This window comes from Physeter macrocephalus, chromosome 19 (assembly GCF_002837175.3).
Source record: "Physeter macrocephalus isolate SW-GA chromosome 19, ASM283717v5, whole genome shotgun sequence".
NCBI lineage: Eukaryota > Metazoa > Chordata > Mammalia > Artiodactyla > Physeteridae > Physeter > Physeter macrocephalus.
In genome coordinates, this window is record NC_041232.1 from 50,312,676 (window position 1) to 50,322,360 (window position 9,685).

At 47.2% G+C, this 9,685-nt stretch overlaps 1 pseudogene; it reads left to right on the top strand.

The window, feature by feature from the left end:
* The window catches only part of LOC112064072 (60S ribosomal protein L12-like), an 80,480-nt pseudogene extending 73,419 nt beyond the window's left edge, over window positions 1–7,061 (top strand).
* The last annotated feature ends 2,624 nt before the right edge of the window (window positions 7,062–9,685 follow it).

The window sequence follows — 9,685 nt, forward strand, 5'->3', positions numbered from 1 at the left end:
ACAAGTTCTAGAGATTGGTTACACAACAAAGTGAATATATTTAATGAGAAACTATACAATAAGATGGTTAAGATGGTAATTTTTGTGTGCTTTACCATAATTTTGAAAAGTGAAGCAGATTTATTTACATTTATATGGAAAAAAGTTTAAAACGTGGTTAGGTAAATGTTAAATAAAAAATGATAATAGTGTTAAAAAATTAAGTATTTATCAATTGGAATCAGCTATTTCTCAAGTACTCAATAGCCACCATATTGGATGGAATGGGTCTAAACCATCTTTTTCTTCTGAAATTCTGCCAGTTGGGCCAGGAGAGGGGAGTGGATTAAGGGATCATTACTGTTCTAACTCACATCCCCTTTGAAGTGTTCATATTTTAGCACTAGTTTTAATAGTGTTAACAATAGTGATCAAGTTTCTAAACCTCTTTCCAATGTGGCTGGAGTAGAAATACGACCAAGGATTTAGCATCGCTGGTGGGGTTTTAGAGATCAAGGGAAGTTAAAAGGTAGACGGAGGGATATCACCTGGAGGGTACTGGGTGAGAACAAACAGTTGAGATGAGGATGTGAGTGGCATCAGGGTAAAGCCCAGGCCACACGCAGTAGTGAAAAGAGTGTAGGATCTGTAGGATCAGGACTGGCTGTCTGGATGCCCTCGCCTGACTACATGACCTTAGAGTAAATCACGAATCTCCCCGAATCTCACCTTCCTTAATCTGTAACGTGGGGGTAATAAGCCCTTTCCTGGTTTCCTCAAAGAGGAATTGTCAGTCTCCGATTATAAGATTCACAGCAGTGGCTTGGTGCAAACACCAAAGTCCTCAGCTTGGGTAAATTTCGAGCCATCCAGCTGTGAGTCTTCCAGCAGGGCTGCTACACTTAATTCAACAGAAGCAGGATGTATTAAGGGCCTGGCCTAAGGCAAAGACTGTAGCAAGGGAGGAGGTGTCAAAGAGGGAAGCACATTTGCAACCTCCTGCCTCAGTTGGAGAGAAAAAATCCAGCTAGAAATGATTAGAAGACAGAATATAATTTGTTTGTGCGAACCAAAGTGGTTTGCACAGACAGTCTGAGGGGAGACAGTAGAGAGGCTGCTGTGTAGGCAAGGGGATCTGGGGGGTGTCAGTTGCGGGGTGGGGAGATGCCCCAGGCAGGACGCAGAGTCCGAAGGGGCAGAGCAGGAGAGGAGAGAGTGTTCCTGGTGGAGGGCACAGCACAGACAAAGGCCAGGAGTGGGAATGAGAGGCCACACCCTGGGGGCAATGAGAAACCTCCTGGTTGGGACAGAAGTGAGGGGCAGAAAGGGGTGGCCATGGGTCTCTTCCCTGCCAGCACCCTTCCCAATGCATGAGGCGTCAGGCAGAGACCAAACGTCTGACGCTCAAGTCTTCTGTCTTGCCCTGAAAGTGGGTCACCCACTGCAGAGGAGACCGGCCCACTTGAGATGAATATGAAATACAACCACAGCCATGGCGGGGTTGCTCAGATAATCACCGGGAAGGCCTTGGGCAGCTCAGAGAAAAGGGGCTCTGATCTCAGACCATCTCTCTGCTGCACATGCTGGTACCAGGAATAAAACTGAACAGAGACCCCACAGGAAACAAAATTGTCAGATATTTCCAAAGAGTCCAGGGACTTCTGGCTTTCGAGCCAGTTCTTTATTATCAGTTTACTATTTAATATCGGTTATTTATTTATTTATTTATTTTTTTGCGGTACGCGGGCCTCTCACTGCTGTGGCCTCTCCCGTCGCGGAGCACAGGCTCCGGACGCGCAGGCGCAGCGGCCATGGCTCCCGGGCCCAGCCGCTCCGCGGCATGTGGGATCTTCCCAGACCGAGGGGCACGAACCCGTGTCCCCTGCATCGGCAGGCGGACTCTCAACCACTGCGCCACCAGGGAAGCCCAAATATCAGTTTTTTGATATGAGTGTTTTCCATCATGAATCCACACAGTTTTATACACACACACACAATTCAGACTCCACCTGCATGCACTGCAGGTGCCCCTCAGTTCCTCAGCAGGCACACTGATGTCCTTTCCCAACACTCACATGTGTACGCACAGACATACATGCACACACAGGCCTTGGGAACATGGAGGACACAACAGCTCTAACTGGACAGCAGTGAATGGATGAAGGCTCAGGGCTGAGCTGATGTTTAAGACTGTTAATCAGACACCCAATGAGTATCTATAGAAATGACACTGGGGGCACCCTTGTCCCTTATTCTTTCCTCTCCTGTCAATTGCCTATCAACTCTAATACCTTTCAAGCTTTGGGGTCCTTGCTTGCCTGTCACTTTTCTCTCCATTCTTAGGTACACCTTTTTCCAGAGTTTGGGTGGGCTAGGAATGTGGATATTAGAAAAGGTCAAATTAGCTTCGTAATTTGCTTTGCTAGTTTGTGTGGAGATAGGATGCTTCAAAAAGTTCCCTCTGCCTCAGGAGCCCTCTCACCCTGACCATACTATTTCCAGCTCCACCTCTGAACTATGCTTGCCCTAAGAAGAGGAACCCGCTCTATCTGGATTTGAATGATGGGCTATTTTCTAGTGTTCTTTTATTAGGCAGAAAATTCAGGCTGGGGCCATTTTCTTCTTTCTTATGTATTCCTTATATTTAGTGCAGAACTGGGTCCACCTTAGTAAGTGAAGGATGGATAGAAGGATGGATAAACCCAAGATTATTCGTTTACAAAATCATTTCATTTGCCGGCCAAATCTTGATCTTAAATCCTGCTCCAAGGGTCTGAAATGGAGCTTTGTTTTTGTCTAGAAGTCTAACACCAGCCAAAGAATGGCAAACCCAATTCCAGACAAATTCTTAGTCCCAGCCTTGACTCCCAGTGCACCGTGATGATAGGTAGGCTAAGCTGTAAGTACCACCATAGGTTAACTGAAATGACCCATCAAAGGCAGCCAGGTGCAAGAATGGCTCCAACAGGCTGGAAAAAGAAAGCCGACAGAATACCTGATTAATTCAGGAGCAAAACCTTGCGCCATCGTCTGTTGTTCTCTGACTCCTCGCTGTTGGGACTCTGCTTTGCCCACTGGGTGATGTGTTCCCCAAGAGTAAGTATTGAAGTCTCCCAGCTTTAAAGTCAGAATTAGGTTCCGGGGATTTCTCCAGCCTTGGAGCTAAATTTTACCTCCAAAATTAGAGTCTGGCTAGTTTGCACCACAGTAGAAGGGCTACATGGAGTGCAAGGGTCCCACTGACCATGGCGTTATGACCAATCTTCAGGAAGGGAAACTAGCATATATGTGTACTAAGTGCCAAATATTGTGCCAGTTATTCTCAAATGCATTATTTTCCCTAACTTGGACAACAATCTCATGGTTGAAGATTATTTTAGAAAGGACTGAGACTCCACGAGGTAAGCAGCTCACTGAGTGCCCCACAGATTTGGCTGTCAAACACCCAGACCTGACCTCTTGGCCCTGCACCTGATGACAGACTTTGGATGGAGAAGAGTGGAATGGACTGAATTAATATCAAATGTGGTGGGAAGCACAGGGCAGATTAGGATGTGCTTAGACTTCATTTCTACATTTCCCCTTTCCTTCTCCCCAAGAGCATCTGATAAGTTCCTCCCATGGTCAAGTGGGATAGTGCAGTGGGCAGAACCTCTCTAGAGGATTTGTAATTCAAGGGAGATTAGTGGATTGAAAGAGAAATATCTCCAGTGGTAGAATGTCAGGCACCTAATGGCCAGTGAGAGGACAGCTGGTGGTGGGTGGATCAGTCCTAAGGACTAGAGGGCCTGGGCATAAGGCATTTTGCTCCTGATATCTCCTCCCTCTTCCAGACCCACTTCCCTCTGCCCTTTCCTGTCTGGCTCCTTTGCTTTCTCTCTTTCTTTTCAGGACTCTGAGTTGCTAGGCAACCCTGGTCTGGAGCCGGTATGGCGAGCAGTCTCCACACAGGGACGGGGAGTCGATGGAACCCATGATTACAGGTATTGTGCAGAAAGGAAGATGACAGCACCCCCCCAATAGCCTCCCAGAGATACAGGAAATGACAGGTCTGGGTGAGAGAAGGAAAGCTTTGCTCAGGCCACTTGCCACCTCCCCACCCTGTTCTCCTGCTCGCTTCTCCCACCAGCAGGACTTCCTTCCATGCAGGCCCCAGAATCCTGGTGCTCTTGGCCTCCTGGTGCCCCACTCAGACTACAGTGATCTGGACCACCCAGGCCCTAATCACCTCGCCTGGAGGTCCCTCAGCTGTTCCCCTCTATGGGCGTGTACTAACTTAGGCGGACCTCCATGGCTTAACTTTGCCAAGTGTGAGTAGGCCCTGGAGGGGGAAGGGGAGAGCAGGACCCCTCTGTACCTGCAATCTGGAGGGGTGAGGGCTATATCAGTCTCTGTTGTGCTCCGGTGATACAGGGGAAGGGACGTTTCTGTTCGTGGTCAGCCTAAGCTGCTCCTGGAATCTAGAGGGGCAGTGGCAGTGCCCGAACTGAGTAGGGGTGAAGCTCAGAGGACAGCCTAAAGACACACTTGTTGCTTCAGTGGTACAAGCTTGAACGTTTACTGAGTTCGTATCCTGGGCCAGGTACTGCCCCTTCTGGGTGCTGGGGATTCCACAAGCAAGGAAACAGTCAGTCTCTGACCTCACAGAGCTAATATTTCTACCCGACAAGAACGCCAGCAAACAATACACAATTAAACGAATAATGCTACTTCGGCTAGTGGTTTTAACAGTTCCTTTCCCGAGGAACTGTCCTGCTCAGAACTGGGGGTCCCTGGGTTTCTTTCCAGCAGTTTGCACCCTGGAGCATCTGGATCCCATCACTGTGACATTTCCCAGAAGAGGGCTGGGTAGTCCTGGTGGCAAAGGTGCTCCTAAGTGTGTGTGTGTGTGTGTGTGTGTGTGTGTGTGTGTGTGTGTGTGTGTGTATGTATGTGTTTGTGTGTCCTCCAGGGACCCCCATCGTGTGGCATAGGCTTGAGGACGTGAGGGGCAGGGCTGATGGCACTGCCCAGGCTAAATCGGCCTCCTGAAAGAAAGTTGAGGTGAGGCTGTCAGTCCAATACAGCTCTGGGGAAGCACGTGATCTAGACCTGGCTAATCAGAGCTCAGTGATTAGTTAAGGAGGGGCACGTGGTCTAAGGTAGCCAATCAGAGTCCACTTCTGCACTCCGGGTAGGTGGAGTTCTTTTTCTTCAGGGGTTGCGGAGCGGGGGGCCATGGGCGTTCTTTGCTCTACTGGAGGAGGTCTTAGCCCACCCAGAGGAAGTCAGAGCCAGGCAGAGAAGTGAGACAGCTGAGCCTCAGGCCAGTGCACCTTTGGACCTTTGGGTTTCATAAGCCAGTATATTCCGTTTTATTTTATTTTAAAATTTTGTTATTTTATTAATGCTTAAGCCAGTTTGCATGGGTTTTTCACTACTTGGCCCAGTTAAGATTTCTCTACCCACATAATGTCATCACTGCTCCCCTCCCCGGCATCCCTTTGCTGCCCAAGTATCCAGGGCTGTCCTCCAGACTGAGGAGTTTCCTTAGTCCAAACTCCAAGTTTCAGGCCAGGGACCACTTATTCCCTCTTCTTTCTGGCAAAACACACCTGTGCTGTGTTCCATCTCTTCAGGGCCCTGCCCTCTGCCAAGGTTTATTTGATTAAGTTATAGTAGGCTACTGGTGGCTAAAAATTGCTCTGGCCATCAGTAATCCTGTGTGGCACTTTCACAATTGTACTGCAGTCCTTTGTGCCATAATCCATGGACCTGGATACCTGATGTTGGAAGTTCAGGTGCTGTGGCAGGCTGCAGGGAGGTGGCTTCATAGGATGCTCCTCCTAGTGACTCTGAAGTTCCTTGGCTGTATGTTCAGTTTCTCTGCCTGTATCCATGGCTGAGGGCCAACTACCTTGGCTTTCAGTGGAATGCCAGAGCCTCTACCACTGTGAGGAGGTCATGTCCTTCTCATAGAAGGAGGGAGAAATCTTCTGAAGGGAAAGCTTTTGGAAACAGGCATCGGATGAACTTCTGAGTACTGGAGTGGCCTGGACTAGTCAGTGGCTTTGCAGGGCATCACTCTTCTCCTTTATAAAATGTGAGCTGACTTCCAAGTCCTCTTCTAGCACTCACATCTTGCCTGTAACTCTAAGTGGCCCGTGGGCCTTTATGTTTTAGTGTGACAAGTGTCCCCATAAGAGTGTGAGGTATATTTAAATGGATACTTTTCACAGTTCACTCACGTTTCACAATCCACTCATAGTTTTCTTGCTCCCTTCCGCTGGTTTCAGGCTCATTTTGTGACTTACTCGTGTTCATTCCATGCAGGGCAGTGAGGGGGAAGTGTAAGGAGTTTAGCCCCAGCAATTAGTACATCTGGGTTCCAGTCCCAAAGTGGCCACTATCCAGATAGCCGAGACCTTGAAAGAGGTATCTACTACTCTTGATCTGTGTTCTTACTTGTAAAACGGGAATAAGACCATTTTGCTTTGCTCACAGGTTGTGGCTTATGTGACACATTACATGCAAATGCAATGAAGAGATAGAGGCTGTGTAAAAATACCAGGGAGCTCTTAGCTCTTGACTTGGAGGAGGCCAAGGTGCAACTTTCTTCAGTTATCCTGCATCTGAGTTCATCCTACCCCAGCTGCCTCTGCCACGCTGCCCAGGTTTGACCTTGAGGAGATTAAAGTCGCGTACCTGAGCTGTATCTGTAGGGAAGCCAGTGCTATGTCTGTCATCGGCCCCCTGAACTTGTCTTCAGAAAAGGTTGATGATGATGTCACCAAGGCAGCAGGTGGCTGGATGGGTCTAAGTTTACAGTGGAACCAACTATTCAGAAGAGACAGAAGCATATGGAGGTGGTACCATTGCCTCTGCCCTGATCAACATCAAGAAAAATATTAAGCTCAGTGGAAATACCACTTTTGATGACACTGTCAGCATTGCCTGACAGATGCAGCACTAATTTTTAGGCACAGAAGTCTCTGGAGCCATTAAAGATGACTGCACAGTCTGTGGGTTGCAGTGTTGATGGCTGCCTTCATGACATCATACATGACATCAATAGTGTTACAGCAGAATGCCCACCTAGTTAAGAACTACAAAGGAAACTGTTTCAATAAAGAATCATTTGACAATTAGAAAAAAGAAAAAGAAAAAAAGAAAACAATACCAGGGGAAAGTGTTACAATTTGTTAATACGCATTGGAAAACAGAGTTTGTCTTCTGACACATCCAGGAAGCAGGTGGTGCAAAACACTCTCTGACAATGGGTAGTGAGATGGGGGCTCAGAGAGGGAAGGATATCAGCCCAGCGTCACACAGCAAGTCCCTGGACTGAGGTGCAGTCTGCGGGCAGAACAGGAGGCCCTCCTACTGGTGTCCTGTTGGCTTACTCTCCCAATTTCCAGGTTAGAGATTTGAATCAGATACAAGGCAAATGCTTAGGCAAGGAAAAAGTGTTTCGCTAGCTTGCTCCACAGGGAGAGTCTGTGATATTATATGAAGCCGAAAATAGAGTGCCTCAGGAAAGAATGATCAGCCGCTGACTGTCTGTGGTGGGTGTGTGGGGCCTCCTCCAGGAAGACAGGAGTTGAAATGAGAATAGAACGCGGTCGCTGCCATGTTGTACTGCTGAGTGCAGACGCTCTGGGCTGGGATTTGGAATCCGTGTCACAAGAAAGGGGTCCCGCTGGAAACGCTCGTTTAGCAATGCTGTCCTGCTGGGGTCTGTGGAACATCCTGACACAGTCCAGGGCTTGAACAAGGGCCAAGGATTTATCCAGAAACAGCAAGCCCTGTACAAAGACGATCCTGGATTTAGAACAGATGAAAGGTACTTTGAGGGAGTTCAAAGAACGGGCACATGCTCCCCGATGGCTTCTTGCTGGATATTTTGAGAGGTGACTGGGGCATGCTTTCCCTCAGCTTCTCCCAGGGGTCTTTTCCAATACGGTTTCTCTCTATTAGTATATTCCAGAGCTCGCGGGCTCAGAAGTCTTAATATGGAAATTCCTGCAGCGGTGGGAACAGGCCTCTCCCAGCTGGGGTTTGCTAAGGCCATTATTCTGATGATGTTATGGTGATGATTAATTGGCACTAATGATGGAGATGGGGAAAGTAATGAGACCAACCTGATTGGGTGACAGGAAAGACAGAGCTTGTGGGCACATGGTGAGGATGATGATAGTGACAGTGGTGACAATAGCAGGGAGCTGGGTTTTAGAAATTTGTTGGGAAATCTAGGGGACAAACCTTAACTTGAACTTTATTTTCTTGTCTGGGAAAGTAAATTATTGGCAAAAAAAAAAAAAAAATCTACCTCTGGGAAAGGGGAAAAGAAAATACCTTTTTCTGTGGTCAGTTCTGTCTAACCAAATACTTGGTGTCAGTTCCACCAAGTATATTACAACATGGCACCAGCTTTCTGTTGGGCCCAGAGCAGTGTGCGTTGAGATACCAACTCAAGCTGCTATTAGTGGCCGAACAAACCACTGACCTCCCAAATGTAAGATTAATACAAGCAGGCACCAATCATCCTCATTTTCCTTCTCTGAAGAGTGTCTAGAGAGGAAGGATGTGAAAAGTCAATCATCAAACTCTTCTTCAACATCTGAGACAATCCCACTGCCTTTGGAGAGCATTTCATGTGAGGTTGTGCTTGCAATAAGTCCTCTACCCCCTATTTCCACCCTTGAGTCCCAACATCCTTGCTTTTCCTAGTAATTGGGTCCAGCTGGTGAGATGACAGCATTAAGGCAAAGGAACTCTGAGGTCTGACTCCTCATGTCACTGACAGCATCCTCAACAGCAAGGGACAAGTTAAGGTCTCTGAGGGCTAGTGAAAGAGGGGGCAACATGAGTTCCAGGTAATCCCAATTTCACTGATTCCCAAAAGCATTAAAAGAAAAAAGATTAACCAAATTTAATCAGTTACCATCAAGTAAAGAGAGGCACTGGCAGCATCACTCAATTTTGGTGAGATTGTAAAATGTGAGAAGCTTGATTTCAGAGTTCCTAGCCTTATTTTCCTTTAATTTTTTCTTCTCTGTGGATGTCCTCACCCACGAACCCCTGCCTCAGTTGTGCACAGTTATCCCTCCAGTCCAGGGAAAAAATCCCAGGAACACATTCTGTGATGTTAGGACAGAATAACAATAGTGCTGTTGCTGGTTCTGTCACACCATGAACATGTGCCCTACAAACCACACCACGAAGGTGGTGTCATGTGCTAGGGCTGTGGCAATGGTGGCTTAATGGGATTGAGGGCTCTGCCCTTTGGGACTCCTCCTAGTGGCTCTGAAGTCAATAGCTTGCCTCCCTATTGACTGGGGTAATGAAGATAGCAATATCCTGCTAACATGTTGGTTGATAAAGAGGGCCCACCTTTTTCTAGAAAGTGGCTTCTTCCTGAGAAAAGTGTGAGCTCAGTGCTGTCAGTTTCTTCATTGGTCCTCTTGTTTTATTAGCTCTTCTTTTCTAGTGAGTGAAACTTTTGTGCATGCTGGGTAGCTAGAGGAGTAACTGAAAGGAATTATGCAGAAGGAAACAAAGTTCAGACTCTAAAAGGATAAAAAGGATTTGCTTTGCTGGTTCTCTTAGATCAGGATGTTCTTAAGAATTGACTCATCAGCATGCATAAGTTTGAAACTAAGGAATACAGTGGCATTTAGAACTCCCATTCATTCACTCATTCATTTATATAATAAATATACATGGA